Below are 21,810 nucleotides of genomic sequence, written 5' to 3'. Positions count from 1 at the left end.
AAAAAGTAACTTCATGTTTGGACAAAATTGGAATTAAGAAAAATAAAAGAGATAGAGGGTCCAAAGAAAAAAGGTAAGTGATAATAGCAGCACTCTCATGATAAATTCTACGGGTTCAAACAACACCCTCTAATCTAGAATATGGGCAAGAGGGAATCTGGGGTCCTACAACTTATTATACCAATGTTTTCTTATTTTAGGAAGTATGTTGACTTTTTGACTTTTTAGCTATTTTAGTTTGGGTTAAAAAGTCTCGTTTGAATTGGACTTTTTGACCATTTTCTTTTTAAAAAAAAAAATTATAAGAGAAAAAGTGAAATGATTATAATTTAGATGTGACATGTTATCTTATTAATTTTTTAATTTATTTTATCTTTTTATGACTATTTTAACCTTTTAACTTCCTAACCCAACCTACCAAAGGAATTTTCATGAATAATTTATATTTATATGATTCCAATAGTTCTAAGCACAGCAAGCAAGTAGTATCCATTAAATCAAGGCCAGCCAAGGCGTACATTTGTAGTCCCAAAGATGGCTTTTTTAGTCTCAAGTTAAAATAGTCAAAAAATTTAAAAGTCAATTTATATCTCAAACGAGGCTGGAGAGAAGTCAAATCCTATTTTGATCTCGATATATTTTGGTATATTAGGGCTCGTTTGGAAATTAACATTTTGACTTTATTAAGAAAAATGTACAAAAAAATGTTCTTTCCATCTCAAAATATTAGTCTATTTTTGGATATTCCAACTTTTTTAATATTATAATTGGATGTAAGGTGCCTGCTATGCACCCAGCACATTATGGGTTCATTTTGGGATATGATTTTGATAATCCGAACCGTTCACATTTTAGAGTACATCAAGTATAACATATCAGTAAAAAATCAAGTTAATCGGATGTTATTAATCTTTTCATCTACTCACATTTGTATTCATTTTAATATTTTAAATCAAAATTTCATTTATTTTTATAGACACAAATATGAGTAGGTGAAAGGATTAACGATGTCCGATTAACTTGATTTTTTATAAGTATGTTCTACTTGATTTATTTTAAAATGTGAATTATTCGGATTATCAAACCGAATCCCGAAATGAGCCCATAAGGCAGTACAAGCACTCCAGATCTATTATAATTATTACACTTTAAAAATATTAATTTTCAAAAAGTATTCTTTTATAGTACAAATTTGTATAATGTTAATGTTAAAAAATGAAAAAATAAGAAATTTATGTTGTTTTAGTTTTTAATTTTTAAAAATAAATTAATATTTTAAAATAACAAAAAATAAAATAAGAAATTAATACTTTGAGATGAAAAGTGTTAGAATAATATGGCAATATATATTGGTTTTTATTTTTTCACTATAGTGGCAATGAAAATGGCTTACGTGTTCACCTATTCACAATTGATGTGAAATTAACGCAATCCCCAACAAGGAAGATTGTTTATAGAAGTCGTTCTCCATAGGGATTCTCTGTTCTTGCAGTGTCAAAAAAGCTTATCATCGGCTGTACTTCCTCGGAACATTCATTCGCTGCTGAATTAATTGCCAATAATTCAGATCTCCTAACAGAGATCCTAATCCGAGTCCCAGCAAAATCCCTAATCAGATTCAAGTCGGTCTCAAAGCAATGGCTCTATCTCATCTCCCACTCCCAATTCGCCTCCGACCACGCTCGCCGAAATCACCATTCCTCCTTGTCAGCCTTATATTTCTACTCAAACCGTTGGTCTCCCGATGAACAACTCCAGTCTGTATCGATTGCTAGACACCAAACTCTTCTTCCCACACTCTCATTTCTCGATGGTGTCGTTGTATCAAGTTCTGCAACTACGATTGAACACTCTTGCAATGGTTTAATCTTGTGCTCTAATAGTTTCAGAAAACCCCCATATATTGTTTGTAATCTCACCACAAAGAAATTCTCAGTTCTTCCTGATATTAGTCTCACTTCATCTGAATCGTATCATGGAAATGTTGGTGCTTTCTTGGCTTTTGATCCTTCAAAATCGCCTCATTACAAAGTTTTATTGTTTAGTTACAGTTATGCTAATAATGGAAACTGGGTTGAAATTGAAATTTACAGTTCCCAGACTTCGTCATGGAAACACATTTCTGTGCCTGATCCGTGAAATGTGCGATTCATGTTCAGCGTGCTTTGGAATGGAGCAATTTATTGTATAACCTATGCGAATGTTCATGCTCGATTTGAGGTTGAGGAAGAGAAATTGATACAAACCCCAATGCCTCGAAACCTTAAAATCCTTTCTCATGATAAAATTAGGTATTTTGGAGAATATGGTGGCGATGTGCTTCTTATTTAGATTCGTCACCCTTGTGCTAAGGGATGCAGCATCTTTCAGATGCACAGGGTCAATCTTAGACCGTTTTATCTGTATTACCTAAGACAACTCACAAAACCATAATCACACGCTGTGAATTTAATGTGCTCTGTGTCGTGAAGGGAGCAAATGAAAAAGATTTTACACTGGTGTTAGCTATCCGGGGCAAAGTTATTTCTTATAATGTCAAGTCCAAGACATTGAAGGAGCTTCATGATTTATCGACAGATGATCTTGATGATTGGGGGGAGCAAGTTGGCGTAATACTTATCAATTCATTGAAAGCCTATCACCTGTTTGATCATTGTCCTTCATGTTTCTACTTCTTTCTTCGGCAGATGGTATGTCCCTCAATTAACTTTTCTATATTTCTATCTGTTTAAGTATTTCTTATTGTTAGTTTCTTGGTCGGTGATGCTATGCTACTATCATCTTTTGATGTTTAGATTCTGTTTCAAGCTTGCATTACAAATAGATTCCTCATTCATCAATTAAGGTTGAAATACAACTGATTACATAGCATAGCTCCTGCAGTAATAGAGCATCACTATGACTATCAATTTTGTTGCTTTATATGTGAGCCCTGTTTTGACGACAGTAATTCATTCACTCAAGTATCAGTTAGATTGTTCTGATTACCAAAGAGGGTATGTTAAACTCATTCACTTCCTGGTTTTAATCTCCTAGTTATGATGTAGTTGGGAGGAATCGTTTTAAATGCTCTATGAAGGAGTAGAATATATTGAAACAAAATGTTTTGAAAAATTGTTGGAATTTCATAATTGTCATCAACTCAAAGAAATCAATCCGCTGTTTGCAACTGCCATTAATTATTAGTAGTTCCTTTTCATGAGTTTCTTGCTGTTTCACTAGTTTTTCCAGATTAAAATGAATTTCCTTAACAAATCAAGAGATTTAGGCCATTTTTGATTCACAAGATTAATAGTGAACGTGTTAATAATTCTATCAAATTAGTGTGGTGTTCACCATCCAATTGGATTAGTATGATAAATTATCACATTGTCCATTGTTTGATTGGCATGGGATAAAAAAACATATGAATTTAAGATTACAACTATATTTATCTTCTTTTCCAATCTTACCCTCCATCAATGTTTCTTCACAATCTTTATTTTATCAAAATTTCTTCATAAATGTGGTTTTGAAAAAAATTTATAAATAAACAAATAAAAAGCAAAATAAAAATATAAAATACAAAGACCATGTTTGTTTGTTTTTTTTTTTAATTTTTTAATTTTTTTAAATATAGACTAATTTGATAAAATAAATATCAAAAAAATATTTTAAAATTTTTAAAAATTATTTTTTAGCCGTCTAAAATATAAAATTATATAAAAATAATTAGTTTTTTTAATTTTTAGTCAAGGGTAAAAGAGTCTTTTTATTTTATTTTCTAACTCATGATATATAATCTCAAGCATACTCCATTACTAATAATCCTAAAAATTTGTTGGATTAATTATACATTGAATTAATAATCCTGAAACAAAATTTCAAAACAAATGCAGGATTATTGGGCATACGGATTAATAATTCCAATCCTATGCTCTAATCCTGTCAATCAAACATGCCCTTAAGGTATTAGTTTACATAGGAACCAATAATTGTGTTTAGAACTGTGTAAATAACAATTAAAAGATTAAAAAAAAAAAAAAAAGAGAAAAGAATACACTACAACATTTTTTTAGTTTAGTGACATTTGAAAGTGTCACAAAACTACTTTTTTAATGACATTTTTTAGTCTTGTGGCATTTTAAACAAGTGCCATTTATACTCGTGCCACAGTAAATACCAGTGACACCTCAGTGACACTTGCAAATGCCACTATACTATCATGGCTAAAAACTTTCGATGACACTTTGATGTCTATCATTGATGTCATGATCGACACTATCTGTGACACAATCAAGCGCCATTAAAAAACAAATTAGTGGCATTTCAGTGACACTTGTAAGTGTCATTACACCATCAGGGCTAAAGCCTTTCAGTAACACTTTCATGTCATGGTAGACACATTCGTGATGCTATCAAGTACCATTAAAAAAGACTTATAATATAAAAAATGGCACTATATGAATTTTTAATGACGTTTGTTATGCCACAATTGATAGTTTTAACAACTTCATAAATGCCACTAAATCCAACTTATTTGTACCATTAAATGGATACAAGTGTCATTGGAGCTTATTCTAGTGACACTTTGCAAAGCTACTATCACTATTACAAAATGCCATTTATATGCTCTTTTCATTAACGCTTTTCAAAGCCACAACTAAGCATGCACAAATGCCTGTAAAAATTGAATCGATTTTATAAACAATTGAATATTAATTGCCACATCCTATATTAATTTGACATCCATTCATCCTGTAATATTTTCATAGTAATAAACAAATATTCCCATCGTCATCACGTCAAAAACAAAAAAAAATTCAAACCACCATCATTTTTTTATCGAAAAATATAAATTTATTTATATTGCAATAAAAATTATAATCAAATTTATAAAATATTCTACCACACTAACAAAGTTAAATAAAAAAAAAAAAAAAAAAAACCTAAAAGAAAATTATTCCAGCTACAAGTTCTAAAAAGCCATAGTAATATCCATCTTCCGGATAAGACAAATTATCAAAACAAATTCAGTTCCCAAATTCTCAACATCGCTTGTGTAAATATTCTTGGCTAGCATCTATAACTTGCAAAATCTGCATCCAAAAGATAAACATGTAAATGTAGTTGAAACTATATTAAGTTAATATAAATTTGTTAATGAAATTAGTATTTACGAAAGAAATATACCACAAAGGGAGCAGGCCAAGCAACATGAGTTTCAATAGCTTGTCCAATTGTTTTGACAAGTCCATATGATGATACAAGAAAAAACACTTTTTGCGACCAAATTTAACATCAAATTATAAATGCAATAGAAATTCCATGCAAACAAAGTATAATCCAACCTCAAAAATATAATTCCATACATAACAGAGGATTAAACAAAATTAATATCCAAAAGTTAATATGTACCATGTGAAAAGGTATTCAGTACCGCATCAAAAATTAATATGTACCACGTCCAAAGTTAAGCTATGACATGCCATAAAACTAATCTGTATGAACAATACTAATTCGTAAACTACAAACAATGTCTTTCGTACTTGTCACAAGGAGTCGTATCCACAATTCTACGCCAAAAACCATTTGTACAAATAAATTTAATAATTAGTATTGACTAAATATTGTCATATTGAAAATTATTATATAAAAAAAATATTAAACTCTAATATAATTAATATTTTCAAATAAATCATTAGTATTGACTAAGCTACTTGACTTTTTGATGTCTACAAAAAATGTTCAAAACTGCAACCTATAGAAGAATTTGAAAAAGTAAAATTACTTGCATAAAAGATGTTGAAAAATACAATTTGCATCAATATCACTTACGAGAGGCATTGTCACAATTGAATTAAATCCAGGGATAATTTGCTCCAATCAATCTTTTAAGAGCCAATTGTACTTTCAAAATTTTTTCAAGGAATATTTTGCATGCATTGATATTTTAAGATATGTTTGGATAAAATTTTGAGGAAATTGTGAAAAAAAAATGAAGAAACTGATCCAAGCACAATTGCGACTAAGTTTAAGGCATTTTCGAACGCCCAACCTACATGTCCTAGTTACGTACCATCAGTTCGCAGAGGTCATATTTGGCATGAGGAAGCTGTCTGTGATATCACAACATTGGTTGGGGGGTTCTTTTGCATTTTCTCTCCCCGAATGCATTTTTTTGACTAAATTTAACGCATTTTCAACTTTAACTCCCAACCTACGTGTCCTATTTACGTACCGTCAATTCGTACAGGTCATATTTAGCATGGGGAAGCTGCTCGTTACATCACAACATTGGTTGGGTGGCTGTTTCACATTTTCGCTCCCTCCCCAACGCTTTTTTTGGACTAAGTTTAAGGCATTTTCAAGCGTAACTCCCAACTTACGTGTCCTATTTACGTACCATCAGTTCCTACAGGTCATATTTGATATAGGGAAGCTCTAGGTTACATCAGAACATTGGTTGGGGGGCTAATTCACATTTTTGCCCCCCCTCGGAGCGCATTTTTTCGACTATGTTTAAGGCATTTTCGACTCTAACTCCCAACCTACGCATTGTGTTTATGTGCCCTCAGTTCCTAAGGTCATATTTGGCACGGGGAAGCTCCTAGTTACATCACAACATTGGTTGTGGGGCTATTTTGCATTTTCACCCTCCGAATGTATTTTTTTGACTAAGTTTAAGGCATTTTCGAATATAACTCCCAACCTACGTGTCCTATTTATGTACCGTTAGTTCTTACAGGTCATATTTGGCACGGGGAAGCTCCCGGTTACATCACAACATTGGTTGGGGGGTTGTTTCGCATTTTCGCCCTCCCCCGAGCGCCTTTTTCGAAGTTTAAGTCATTTTCAAGTCTAACTCCCAACCTACGTGCCTTATTTTCATACCGTTAGTTCATGTAGGTCATATTTGGCATTGGGAAGCTGCCGGTTACATCATAACATTGGTTCAGGGGCTATTTCACATTTTTGCCCCCCGAACGTCTTTTTTCGACTAAGTTTAAGGCAGTTTCAAGTCTAACTCCCAACCTACGTGTCTTATTTACCTACCGTTAGTTTCTATAGGTCATATTTGGCACAGAGAAGCTGCCCGTTACATCATAACATTGGTTGGGGGGCTGTTTTGCATTCTCTTTTCAACCATGATAAATAATTTTCCTTCCCTTCTTTCCTGTCTTTTCTCATCATTTATTTTAACTGCTCTTCTCTTTTTCTAACCTACCACACATAGCATTTTGGCTACATAAACCCTATTTCACCATTTTGATTTGTCTAGGGCTGAACTCACTATTAGTGTATATAGTGATATGTTTTTTTTTTTTTTTTTGTTATCTTCCTTGCTACATCAACTTTCCTAGAATGCATTCAACAAAAGTTAACATCTTAAAGGAGTAGTAATTGGTCTTTTTTGAACAATGAACCAATCACACCCAACATTTCATAATGCATTTTAGCATGCTCAAGGCTCCCATGCTTTAGTGACTCCACGAATTGTTACATAGGAAGAAAAGGTTGTGCCATAAGATTGAAAAAGAGGGCTTCGATTTGATATAACAGGGCAGTTTAACCCAAAGACAAATATTACAGTAAAACTGACATTCTTTGTATGTTGAATTTTTTGATCAGGAAAGGTATACTATTCATCTTAAAAGTCACTAACAGAAAATAATAATAATAATAATAATAATAATAATAATAATAATAATAATAATAATAATAATAATAATAATAATAATAATAATAATAATAATAATTAATTTACAATGATGGAGAAGAGAAGGTAATCTGAGAGAGAATGATGATCATGTGTAGTTAAAATGTTGTTCAGAGTCAAATATGAAAATAAATATTCAATTCCCATAAAATTATTTTTTACCTGTCCAAGAAAGCATTCTAAACAATTATGAAGGTAGCTGTCATCATCATTTTTTCTGTTGAAAACCTTGCTAATAGGGAGAAACTGCTTCTAATGTGTGTTGAATCCAAAAAGGATGGGCAACAAGCTAAACACTTCTTTGTCTGAAAAACAAACCTTCTTTGTCTTTCTGGAAGCATTTGGCTATAGCATAATAGAAGGACATTTGAGGATGTTGAGTGGCTAGTGTGAAATCTTATGCTATCTCTTTTTTTGAATATTCTACATTCTTTTGGTTCTCAACGCATGGGCTTTTTTCTATAGATGCTTTTGTGGAGTCTACTGTTGGATTTAGTTTTTTGGGTAGAAATAAGATTTAGCTACTCCTTGTATATGCAAATGGATTCTACTCCCCTATTGCAGTCTTCAATTGATATATTTTCTTTCTTATTTGAGAGAGAGAGAGAGAGAGAGAGAGAGAGAGACTAAGACAAGAAATCAAGTGGCTTACCTGATTCGTATTGGCAAAAACTGCCTCAATAGCCCCTGATTCTTCCACAGTGCAGTGCTTAGTTGAAATGAACAAACCATTATCTTGTCCATGTACATGCTCTTGGGACTACAAAAGCAAAAGCTCGCTAATTGGCATGAAACTGTTGCACTGAAACATAAACATTCACAAAGGTTGTAACCCATTATAGCACAGTGATGAGTCTCACCAATTTAACAAGATAAGGTCGCTCGGCAAATGCTTGAGAAAGTGCTGTTATTGCTACTTGTTGCTGCTCTGTCAGTGGTACAAACAAAAATTGCAGGACGTGATGACTCACCCACAAAAACTCTACCAAAAGTGGTTTTACTACTAAAAAAAAAAAAAAACCCAAACACAAACAGATTATAGTGGCAAAGCTGGGAATTTAATCGAGGGGGCATGTATTTTGTATAGTGTGTATATATAATATATAATCAAAACCTAATTTGAGAAATAGAAAACTAATTTTTCACATATTTTTAGAAAATAGAAACCCTCATTTTTCAATTTCCAAAATCCTAATATGGGTTTGTTGTCCCTATAATAATCAGCCATAACATAACACATAATTCCTCATAATTTAATTTTAAAATCACGAAACCAAATTTAACCAGATCACAAAATCAAAACACATAAGAAAACCACATATCAAATGGAGGAGGAATGAAAAAAAATGAGAAAATGAGAAAATGAAGAAAATTTTAACCTCCATGGATGCCTTTGTGGCATATGCAGACCTTAAAATATTTGACAAAAAAGCAAACTTTTTGTAAAGACACCAAAAATAGATATAGATATAGATATATATAGAAAATGGATAAAGAAACAAGGAAGGATGAAACCTGTTCCCAAGTAGAAGCGCAGTTGTAGCCTTTTGAAATGACTTTGGATTTGGGAATGCATTGAGCAAGAATTTTTCTGGAATTGACGCTTGAAAGACAGATAGACACAGAGACCGAGACAGAGAGAGGGCAACACCGGGAAATAGATAGAGAGAGGGCGAAAACATAACTCGGATAATGCTGCAACGGTAGATCGCCGGAGGTGCGATGGTGCGACGCTGTGCTGACAGTGCGAAAGAAATCATGGAAGGAGGAGAGGCGTGCGAGAGAGAGAGATAGAGAGAGGCAGAGAAATGATCATGAGAGAGACATCTAGGCTTCACATGTATGTTACCCTAAAACGGTGACGTTTTGAAATGTAATTCAACACTTTCCTTGACTAACTGCTTATTTGGTCGCCAATCAGGGAGTCCATGGAAAGTTTTTCCCAACTAAAACTTAGTTTTGTCATCTATAAATTTTGGAATCCCTCCAAAAATTCGAAGTGCTCCCTCCAAAATAAGAAAGTAGATATCAATTTTAGTTCTTATATTTTTATTTAGATCAATTTTAACTTTTAATAAATTTTGTGTCAATTTAGTACAATTAATGATACCGTTAATATTTTTGATGAAAAATGATCACTGAAAATTAACTCACCGAGTTGAGCAAATTTATTATTTTGCCTCTCAAAGAATGACATATGTCATTTGCATGCATATTTGTCATTAAAAAATGCTAAAATTAGGGTAAATTACACTATTAATCCCTTTATTTTTGCTATTGTGTTCATTTTAATTTTTGTAATTTCAATTGAATTGATTTTAAAATTGAATTTTTTATAATGTCTCAAATTGGTTCAAATGATAGCATGTGATATTGAGTTCAATTTATTTTTTGACATTAGATAGCTTGGAAATTTTTTAGCTTAGTGCCATTTCTCAAAATGCCATAAAATATTTGTTTGTGACACTTTTCATTTAATGCCATAAAAGTAACTTACACTTTCTTAGTTTAGTGACATTTGTTGTTAAATGTCACTAAAATAATTTATTGTGTCATTCTTTTATAAAATGCCATCAAATTGATGTTATTAGATCACATTTTTGTTGTACTAATGTGACACTTCTTTATTGAAATGCCACTAGAGCCTTTTATGTTTGTTGCTCTGTGACATTTTTCTAAAACATGCCACCTAATATTCTTTTTGTGACATTTTTTAAAAACATGTCACGAGTATAGTGCCACTAAAATGTGTTTTTGTTGTAGTGATATAAAAAGAGAGAAGAAATAGAGAAGCACAAATACTACGTTGGTATAATTTGATTTAACATGCAATTGCGATTTAAAAATCGTGTTCTAGTTTGGAAGGCTCAACTTGGTCTCTGAGTGAGGGTTGGATTGAGTCTATTAATTTGGTCTATGTTTTTGTTGTTTGAGTTTTCAATTTGTTTTTTATTGGAAAATTTCAAAGATCAATTGGGCGATAGTTAGCTCTAGAAATTGAATATGGTCGGTCCAATTTGAGAAACCCGAATATTGAATCTTAGTTTGAGAACTGCAAATTGAATATAAATAATAATAATAATAATAAAAAGTTCTAGAAAAGTAGGTTGTAGTCCTTGAAATAGCATCTTACAGTAAGATCTAAGTTCTATTGCCAACTTCTGCTCACTGTAAGTTTTGGTATGTTTAGGGTCGTACTTTGATCGAAATCTCTTTTCGTCTCTTAACATTCAATTATGACAGTCAGCATCTTACATTTTCATATTTGGTCAATCCTATTATTGTAGCCTTTTTATTTAATAGCTTTTGCTTCAACAAAAAGGGAAAAAAAAATGTGGAAGACTAATTTTCAAAAACACATTTTTTTGCACACTTTTGTTTAGACAAACATGATAAAATTAAAATATTAGAATTATCAGATCTACTTAATTTTTTGATGAATGATATACATAGAGGACTTTACAAAATGAATAATTTAAATTATCAAAATAAAACCGATGATGAGCCCTCGACTAGGACAACACCTTCAATCATGTATCGTAATCCTCAATAAACTCCATTCACCTCCTCTATCTTAAATTCAAGTCTTTTTATGAGAACAAATATTTCAGACTCTGGTGTTCAGAAAACACTTCAAATCTCTTCCCATACAGATAATATATGCCTCCAGATTTTTAAGGCAAAGATCACTGCTGCTGACTCTAAGTCGTGCGTAGGATAATTTCTCTCATGGGTTTTCAATTGCTGTGAACCATAGGCTACAACTTTCCCTTCATGCGTCAACACATAACCCAAACCTTCTTGAGACGCATCACAATAGACCGAATAACCTAAACCCTTCTCCAAAATAATCAAAACTGAAGCAGTGGTGAGTCTAGTCTTAAGCTCTTGAAATAACTTCTCACAAGCCCCACTCCACACAAACTTAACTTCCTTTCTCACCACTCCAGTCAATAGCGAAGCCAACCTAGACGAATCTTTTACAAAACATCGGTAATACCCAGCTAAACCCAATAAACTCTAGATCTCAAAGGCATTCGTAGGTTCCTCCTAATTCTGTACTTCGTCTATATTAGATGAATCTATAGTCACCAATTTCCAGGACACAACATGGCCTAGAAACTTAATTTCTCTGAGCCGAAACTCACATTTCCTGAACTTAGCATACAGAAGGTGTGCTCTAAGCAACTCAAGTACAATCCACAAATGTTTCTTGTGTTGCTTCGCGGAGGGTGAGTAGAGGAAGATGTCGTATATGTAGACAACCACAAATCGGTCAAGAAACTCATGGAAGACTTAGTTCATCAAGTCTATGAATGAAACCGGTGTTAGGTAGCCCAAAAGGTATCACTAAGAACTCGTAATGGCCATACCTCATGTGGAAAGCCATGTTCTGAATATCTTCCTTCTTCACTTTTAACTGGTGATCCCTTATCTCAAGTCAATCTTTAAGAAGCAACAAGATCCCTTTAGTTGGTCAAGCAAGTCATCTATTCTCGGTAATGGGTGCTTGTTCTTGATAGTCACTTGGTTCAACTTATAGTCAATACACAACTGCAAAGTTCCATACTTCTTCTTCGCAAAGAGAGTCAGTGCTTCCCAAGACGAGGTGTTAGGGCATATAAAGCCCTTGTTTAACAAATCTTGGAGCTGCACCTTCCACTCATGTAACTCAGTTAGAGCAAATCTATACAATGCCATGGAAATCAGAGCCGTGCTCAACACCAAGTTGATAGAGAACTCAATCTCTCTATGTGGTGGTAATTCAGTAAGATCCTTCAGAGAGACATCTGGATACTCTTAAACCACTCTCGGTAAGTCACTCTGGACCATATTACCCTTATCAGCTATTGTGATGGAAAAAAGAAACTCAACTCTCTTTGACCTTTAAGGTCATACAAAGGAGGAATAAAACTATCACTCCGGTCACACAAGAAGTGGAAACAATCCTCGAAGGATGTGCACACCGACACCCTCCTACGGTGACAATCTATTGAAGTCCGAAAGTAGGTCAACTAGTCCATACCCAAAATCATATCAAATGTATGCATATCAAGGACAATAAAATCAAAGGAGAGTCAATAATCTATGACCTCAATCTCACAAGAGTGGCATACTCAACCTAATGCCACCTTACCCCCAACCGGTGTCTCGACAAACAGAGAAGACTCCAACTAATCAAACTCCAACCCCAAAGAAGATACAAAAGAAGATAATATGAAAGAATGAGATGCACCCATATCTATTAACATATTCGTTAAAGAATTGAATTATAAGAAGTTTCCTCTCACAATAAGAGGTACCGGTAACTGATCCAGCGTTGTAAAAGCATACACAAGCCTAGGAGGTCTCTGATCTACCTCTTTGATCTACTTGTTCACCCCCTAGAGCATAAGCCTGATGCACGATTGAGTCAAAGTGGTTGCCTGATTGGCCCTCGAGGCCTGAAATGACTGAGCTGGCAAATGACTATGTGTCTATCTTGAACCAGACGCATAAGATTTACCTCCCGACCGAGGCCAAAATCTCCTCAAATGTCCAGTCTACCTACACTAATGGCAGGTAGGTGCTTGTCGTCTCCCTTAGTTCTGACTTTGAGAATAACCCAACGACTGTGCTGGTAGTTGCCCTCCTCCTTTCTATAGGCAACCTGGAGACTTGTGGCCTAACTAAACATAATTGAAGCACGTGAATCCGTCCTTATTACCTCTCCCTAAACCAGAACTTAGCACGGGAAAGGTGGATCTCAACTAATGAGCCTAGGACTGTTGCAGGATAAAACCCCTCTGCCTCCTGTTGTCCCTCACATATCCCTGAGATTTTTACTCCCTTTGCTTGTATCCTCTCATCCGTTCCTCCTCTGTCAGAATTATTACTTTCAAATGAGCCACAGACTTAACCAAATGGTCGTAACCATGAATCATAGAACTAGCAACCTTGAAAAGGTGCCCGGTCCTCAATCTCTTATCAAACTCAATACAATGGCATTCTTTCATCGCCACGAGTTTCGGTGCAAACCTCGAAAGGCTAGTAAAGGTGGCTTCAAACTTGGCCACTGGTATGCTCAATTTCTTGAGCCAGAGGAATTTCTCTCTTAGCTTCTTCCTCGTAGTGGGTAGTAGAAACTTATCCTAGAAAGCAGTAGCAAATGCCTCTCAAATCACCCCGATATGGCCCTTAACAAACTTCCACCATTGACCCGCATCGCCTTTAACGTGACAAGCTTCCAAGGTCACCCTCCAGCCACCGTTGTCGATACCAAGCATCTAAAAAATCTTCAGCATCTGCTCAAGCCATTCGTTAGCCTTTAGTGGCTCTTTTGGATCCCTAACAAACTCATCAAGATTCAACTGGAAGTGCTCCCTCTTCAGAAAGGATGGCCCTGTCTCAGCAACATGGGTCTAGACTTGATTCTCAACCTTGAGAATGTCTATGGATTCCTTTAACGCTCCTGCCATTTCCAAGCCAAAACTACCATGGCTTGTTGATCCACAGGCTCGGCCACATTCACCTGCCTAACACTTTCCTCTTGTGTCATTATCTCATCTAGAACCAGCACTTCTTATCGTTGAGGCCTACCACGCTTACCATCCTAATACAGTGGACAACACATTAATTCACTGTATGTTAGCACTGAATCACGTATTCGCAAACAAATTTCCTTTCTAGATAATAACTGTTTCGCGACGTTGCGAGAGTTCCTGTTAGAATTAGCAGTGATGAAGTTCTTTTTTAACGGGATTTCTAGAAACTCGTAGACACAATCAATATCTTAGAAACTAAATTCCGTACTCACTTAATCACATAAGCATGTTGCCAAATAGCATGCCAGGTATAACTATTTATTGCAACTTAGTAAGACGAACCCTTGTTGTAATATTCATATTCCACCAGCCCAAAGTATTCGAACCCGGTACGCTCTGGTACCAACATGTAATACCCTAATAATATTAACAACAAATATCCTCAAAATCCCCAATAGATATAAGGAAGCTTATAGTCTCAATCATTCGATATCAAGATTACATCCAAATATATATTCATTTAGTACTTTCCTCAAAATATTACAAAAGAGGACGTCATATGCATTGACATTCATCAACCCTAAGCTATAAATCTATAGCATGTGATTGATATACTTAAGAACAATAGTAAATAATTACAAGCTTATGCCTTAAAGGCTACACGTTTAGAAGACGATGCTTGGTTATAAGCAAGGTGGGTCAATGCCCCAAATACAAATAAAAGCCATAGCTTGAACAAAAAGGTATTTACCAAACAAAAATAAATGAGCCTTCAGCTCCAAGGTCCTCCCATGCTAAACCCTTAGCGAAGGCATACCATAAGTACCTAAAAATTGGTTTTCACACAAGGTGAGCTAATGCTCAGTAAAGATAAATTTAATGAATAGTATGATGCTTAACCAAGTCATATGCTGAATGCACATGATGCCATTACCCAAAATCAATGCACTTTTTGTCTCAAACAATGCAATGCCATGTTATAATTAAATTAATAAACCGTTACTTCCAAAACTGAAAATTGGTAGTGGATATACACACTGGGAATCTCTATCTACGTATCTGCCAGTAGGCTATACAAGCACTATCAAAAGTCATTCTACAGATACTAACCAGAAGGATCGGCACCTAATCGTGCAGGTTTCTGGACTTTCACCAAGGACAGACATGCCAACATAATAATAACCACAACTACACCCCCTAACCAGATTTACCATGATATTCACCCATTTTTCTGAAAACAATACATTTTTAATGTGAAAATATGAAGCAAGTGTTCAGAATGCAATGCATGAGTAAATGAGTTTCAATTAACCTAGTTTTCATGCGATTTCTACAACAATCAATGCTATCATCCACCGACAGCCAAAACAGATATCTCTATTCAAAAGATAAATTTTAAGAGATCGATATAATTTCATAATTTCAATTTTGGAGTAACAATACATGTTCAAACTCCACTTTCCTTTCAATTCAAACATGAATTTCAATATTTCAGCATTTTTCCCATTTTGTTCTGATTCAAATCTCAACAAGGTTATTCCATAATACCCACAGATATTTCTTTCAACAATTAACATTTCAAAAGAAATATCCTCGAATCTCAATACCAAAAACAATTCTAACATCGTTTCCAAGAAAACCCCTCTTTTATAACCCAAATCAAACCAAATCCAACCCAACCCAAACCTAAACTCTTAAAATACTACTCTTATTCAAAGAGCACATAAAAAAGATAAATACCATACTAAAACATTAAAGAAATCCTCGCCTCAAAGTAGAAAGAGAAGGGAAGAACAATCCCAAAAATTACAGAGACAAACTTGTACTTTTTCAGATTAAAACGATCAGCTTATTGCGTTCTACCTTTTATCTCAAAGCACCACAGTGGCGAGATTCATGGATTTGGGTAGATTGGAGATTTGAAGTACGAAATTTAGAGAGGGGAAGAAAAATGGATCTAGATAACTTTTAGAGAGAGAGAGAGAGGATAAAAGTGAGACAAAGATTTTTTCCCCGTAACTTTATACAAACAGACCACTTGAGCGACCAAAATACCGCTCAAACGTCAGATACATAACATCACCCGAGTAGCCAAAACACGGCTCTAGCGGATAAACTAAAGCCCCATAAGATTGTCCCTGGAGAGCAGATCACTCCAGCAACCAAAACACCGCTCGAGTGCAGAATAGAAACTCTCAGAAGTTCAAACTACTAGCAGAGTGCTCGAGCGACCAACATACCACTCGAACGAAGGACGACCCCCTCCGAGACGTTTAGACTACAAACCTAGATTCTAGAAGAAACCAAAGACCGCTTCAGCGAAGAAAAGACTGCTTGAGTGAACCCAAGAATGAAGAGACAAAATTTTCCCAAAATTACTTAGTCCCAACCTGTTCTAAACGTAACCAACAATCTAAATTTTAACTCCCAATCAACAACAAAGACTAGAAAAGATACAAGCAAGATTCATCACTGTGGAAAGAATAATGGAACTGTTTATAAGAATTGTCATCAAGGCTCAAAGTTGTTAAAATAAGACTAAATGATAATAACTTAATCTTGAAGGTAAACAACTTGAAGTAGAGATTTTACATATGAGGCGGGGATATGACAATCGATAGAAGACTCGTGAAAGTAACAGTACTCGTACTTCTATATTGTATCTAATGCGCAACACAATACCCAATCCAAAGTTAAAACCATGTCCCATCGTAGGTAGTCGTCAAATCATTTGGAGTCCAAACACATGGCAATTCAGAATGTGAAACTTATTCTCATGAGTCAATATTATCGTGCTCGAAATTCGAATAGATGTCCTAAGGCAGGTCAATCAATTTTTCGGTGTCTTTTATTAATAGAATAGATAATTTTATAATAACCTAATATAGTCAGGGCAAGGTAGTCTCTAACCGCAGGCGAAACATGTGGGTAAGGATTGAACCGAAGCTCTAATACCAAGTTGGGACATCCCAAAAATTGGGAATATCACGGAATATGTTAGCAAATAAATACAGGATTCTTCTAAGGTTATAAGTCTAGGAAATGTCACTAATGAGTCCTTTAGTCAATACCCATACAAGATCCCATAAAAGATCTTAGGAGTCAATATAGCCTCTGCGATGACCCCAACATGAATATCATGAATACATTTATCGAATTATGTGTTAATTTTTAATTGTGATATGTGCCATATGATTAATTTGTGTATATTTGTCTGATCTGAAAATATTTGTTATGATTTCTGTTTATAATTCAAAATTGATGCCTTAAATGATTTCAGAAACCGAAATTGGCTACATGAATAAACTAATTGGAATTTTTAGAACAATTTGGTAAGTTTGAATTTTTTTATTTATTTTTATTTATTTTTTTTTTTTTAAAGTTTGACAAATTAAGTTGTGTTTAATTAAGCTAATGTTCTAATTAATGTATTAAGCTATCTTAGCTATATATATACATATATATGCTCTAAGCTCATTTTTTAGCTCATCTATTTCAATTGTACGTGCAAAAATATGAGATTACATTTTAGAGAGAGAGAGTGACCTCTCATTCTAAAGAGTGAAAGTGTAGAGATTGATGAGAAACTTTAAGATTATTGCTAGAAGAACCAAGATTGTGCAAGAACTAGTGTATTTGAAAGCTCTAGGTGAGAATTTAAACCACAATTCTGGAAGATAATCCATTTTAGAGTTGAGTTCATGGAGTAGATATGATCATTGGCATGTATTTTGTTAAAGAAGGTCAAGAAGATGATGAAACTTTCCATGCATGCATGATATATGTTGAGTTTTATCACTTTGAGTTTGGTTTTGACCATCCTTGTTGAGTTTGAGTGTTAATTTATACATGCATTTTTTTATTCATCAAGTTTTGACTCTTATATTCGTGTTTGGAAAGGAGTTTCTTAAATGCATGGAACTTTTGAGCTCAATTTTGTTAAAGTCATAAGTTTTGATAAAAGAGTTGGAAAATCTTGCATGCATGAACTTTTGAGTTCAATTTTGGTGGTTTCAAAGAGATTTTCAGCAAATATTTTTTTAAGGGATCATGTATACATGTTTTCAAAAGCAACTTTGTGTTTTTGAATGAGCCATGCATGACCCCAAGGCTTTGGATTTGTGGTTGGAAGCTCAAATTTTCAGTTTTGAAACCAAGAATTTTGACAGACCACTCGAGCAAACTTGGCGAGCTTTCAACGTCTTTGCAGTCTTTGTAGACCACTCAAGTGACCAAAGGTTGGCTCGAGCAACAAATAGTTGGCTTGAGCGCACATCAGACCCATCCAGTACATTTGTAGACCTCTATGACCACTTGAGTGACCAATAGTTGGCTTAAGCGAAGACCCCGTTTCAGTATGTTTTAAAAAAATGTTTTGTGTTCGCATTTCCATCCTCATATTTTTCTGAGCATTCTTAGGCATGATATATGACTTATTGAAGAGTAATAAGTAAGAAACCAACATGAGGAATTGAATTAGGAAAAGATAAGAAAAAATTATTCGATTCGAATATGTGTTACAATGCGTTTGGTTATGTATAATGTGTAAATTTGAACATTATGGAAGAGCGTCGAACTAGTCAAGGTGAGTAATGTCTTTGTAAAGATATTTTTGTATAAGCTATTTTGAAATTGGTTTCGCTAAACAGTGAATTATGAAATCTATGCTTTGTTACAAGTTATGAGATATGACAAGTTTTCCGAGTAAGTATTTTTGAGATGCTAAGTTATACTTTGAAACTTCGAATTATGTACAATATGATATGCTTTCTGAAAATGAGATTTTGTTAAGAATGAATGAGTTTCCTTTTTGAATGACTATTGTATCAATATGGAAAATGTATTTTGAACTCCAATAACTTTTGTTCTATTATCGATCTGTCACATATATTTTGTATAAGCCATTGACCCATTGTAAACGTTTCATATGACATCAATCTTTGACGATCATTCTGCATGACTTCAATAACAATCGTACTGTATAATGTCTACACATATTTAACGTTCTATATGAGTCATGTAAGTGGGTGTTCCATATTATCACGATAGTAATCATTCCGTATGGTATCTACACGTAAAAGACGTTCCACATGAGCTCATCAAACTTATAAGTCATCAAAAGTGATGTTTAGCATAAGGAATCAAATGTGATGTTCCGTATAAGTGATCCAAGTGATGTTCCGTATAAGTCATCAAGTATGATGTTTTGTATAAGTCACCAATATTGGTGTTCCGAATGAAGTCATTCTATATGAATGTTTCGTACAGTATTTCGGCAAGTTGAATAAGGCCTTCAAGAACTTCTCTATATGTTGAGTTATGGAAGGTTATGTTTTCGAAAAAAACTTCAATTTTGTCAAAAACTTTATAATGTTTTGATAAGTTATGGAACTCCTTCATTTAACCCATGTACATTGAGATTACCCATTGGGCTTCCAACTTACTCCATTTATATATATGTATATAGGTGAGCATCAGGAAGTTCAACATTAGAGACCGCTTTGGAGTCAGCCTTTTTGTGAATCCACTTGAGTTGTGCCTCCGCATTGGGGCCTTAGTTTTTTATCTGGCCAAGCTTGTGAAGCTTCGGTTTTCTATAGTTGTTATGTTACAAGTTTGGTCTTGGGTTATGTATCTATAAGATGAATGTTTGTAAAAATTTATGGTATGGTGTGAGATATGTTTTGTATGTTTTTGTTCATAGTATGTATGCATAGCTCAATGGACAATTTTATAATCTGCTTCCGCTTCTGGCTCCATATGTTTAATTATATAATTTGAAATTCTATCTTTGGGGCCAGGTAATCTAGGATTACTGGCCAGTTACGGCCTAAACCTCTAGGGGCGGGTTTGGGTTGTGACTGCCTCCCTTCAAAGTCTAATCTCTTTAAATAGCAAAGCTAACTTTTTGACAGACGTTAATAAGGTATTAACACAAGGTCTACATAAGTTGATAGAAGGATAAGAATAAGTTCATAAAACATATATGTATATATATAAGTAAAATAATAGTTACAAGATCATATCTTAATTATGACAAAAGTTTAACACTTACAATCCCAAAACATGATTACTAATTCCTAATTCTTCTATGATAGCCGTATGTCTTCAAATGTTTCTGCTTCACTATTGTCTACATAAATTTCGTCAATACTTGTATGAAACGACATGAGTTTTGAATGCTCCGTAAACGCACACACACCCAGTACATTTTTTCCAACCTAATACACAACCACATTTACAGTTTGCAAGAAGTATAATAATCATGTAAATAAGAAAAAGAGTATAAGTTAGGTGTTAGTAATCTAAAAATCTCCCAAAGAGATTTCAATTTCCCAACTGCAAGAATTGGACTCAGATTATATGGTATGCCCCCCATCTTTTGTTGCTTTGCAGACCTTATCCCAAATGCCTACAATGGTTACATACTGTGTAGTGTAGACACCCCATTTTTGACCGCCCTTAAGACTTGGGCGTTACTGATGGTTTTCTTTGGTAGTGAAAGATGTGCAGGCTGTGCTATGCAAAAGGTCGGTTTCTTTGGCAAAGAGAGCATCAAATCTCAACTTTACACCCCATTTTGGACCGAAGTTATTTTGGATGGTTTTTAGACCTTAGAACCCTCTCTTTCAAAACATTTTTGAAATAAAGTTTCTACAATGTTCCGAGGCTCACATTTTGTCAAATGATGCGCTTTTCGATAAATCGACCAAGGACGAAGTGGAAATGAATGAAACAGAGATGAAATCTTTGAAAAATCTTTTAAAACACCTTGTTTAGGGGTTTATAATTGAAGAAAAGAGGAGAAGAGAGAAGAAACCTATCTGGGGAAGAAGTTGGGTATGAATCGCTAAAAGAGAGTCGGGCAGTCCTCACTAAATCAGGTTTATCTATTTGTGCACTCTAAGTTAAGCTATAATGCCACCACTTTTGGAAATAAGACTTCCGGGGCTTCGTTTTGCACTCAAAAATATCCTAAGGCCGAGTCCGGATGGGGGAGATATGATTGGTTGAAGTTGGACATCATCCCGGTTGGACCGAAACTGAGCAACCTTCACCAAAACAAGCATAACCTTTTTCATAGTTGGAATTTTGATGTAAGCCTGCTGCCATTGGAAAGCTTACTTCCGGGGCTTCAATTTGGATACAAGAATGACCTGAAAAGGAGTTCACATGAAGGAGTTATGTCCGTTTGAAGTTGGACCTGCAGAGCAGATTTTTCCTGCCGACCGACCAGAACAGATGGCCGACTGACCAAATAGATGGCCGACCGACAAGTTAAAGTAGCCGGCCGACCAATTTTGCTAGCCGACGATCTTCCGGTGTATTCTATAGATTGAATGGATGCCAGCTGTGCCAACTGGAGGGCACAGACTGGATCCTCCATACACGTGTATGGAGGATCTTTGCTTTTGGTTTGAAGCTTCTAAGAGAAGCTTTAGTCTCTTCGCTCTATAAAGGAAGGCTCCCCTCTTCTTTCCCATGGTTCTGAATTTTCAGAGGCTGATACACACACACTTCTCCATATCTCTCTATTTCAAGCTCCAAAAAAAACCCTTGTTCTTGGTCCCATTGCACTACACCTCA

The 21,810-nt window shown here is 34.6% G+C and overlaps 1 long non-coding RNA gene across 1 annotated transcript; it reads left to right on the top strand.

Moving 5' to 3' along the window:
- The first annotated feature begins 1,403 nt into the window (after positions 1-1,403).
- Positions 1,404-19,982, top strand: LOC145824710 (uncharacterized). Its single transcript, XR_014366690.1, has 2 exons — positions 1,404-2,690; positions 19,691-19,982. It is a non-coding gene; the product is annotated as an uncharacterized LOC145824710 (long non-coding RNA).
- Positions 19,983-21,810: the final 1,828 nt, after the last annotated feature.

The sequence above is a fragment of the Camellia sinensis genome, chromosome 4, assembly GCF_055761805.1.
Source record: "Camellia sinensis isolate YWXY chromosome 4, ASM5576180v1, whole genome shotgun sequence".
Taxonomy (NCBI): Eukaryota; Viridiplantae; Streptophyta; class Magnoliopsida; order Ericales; family Theaceae; genus Camellia; species Camellia sinensis.
The sequence above is the reverse complement of the archived record's forward strand: the minus strand, read 5'-3'. Positions and strand labels throughout refer to the sequence as shown.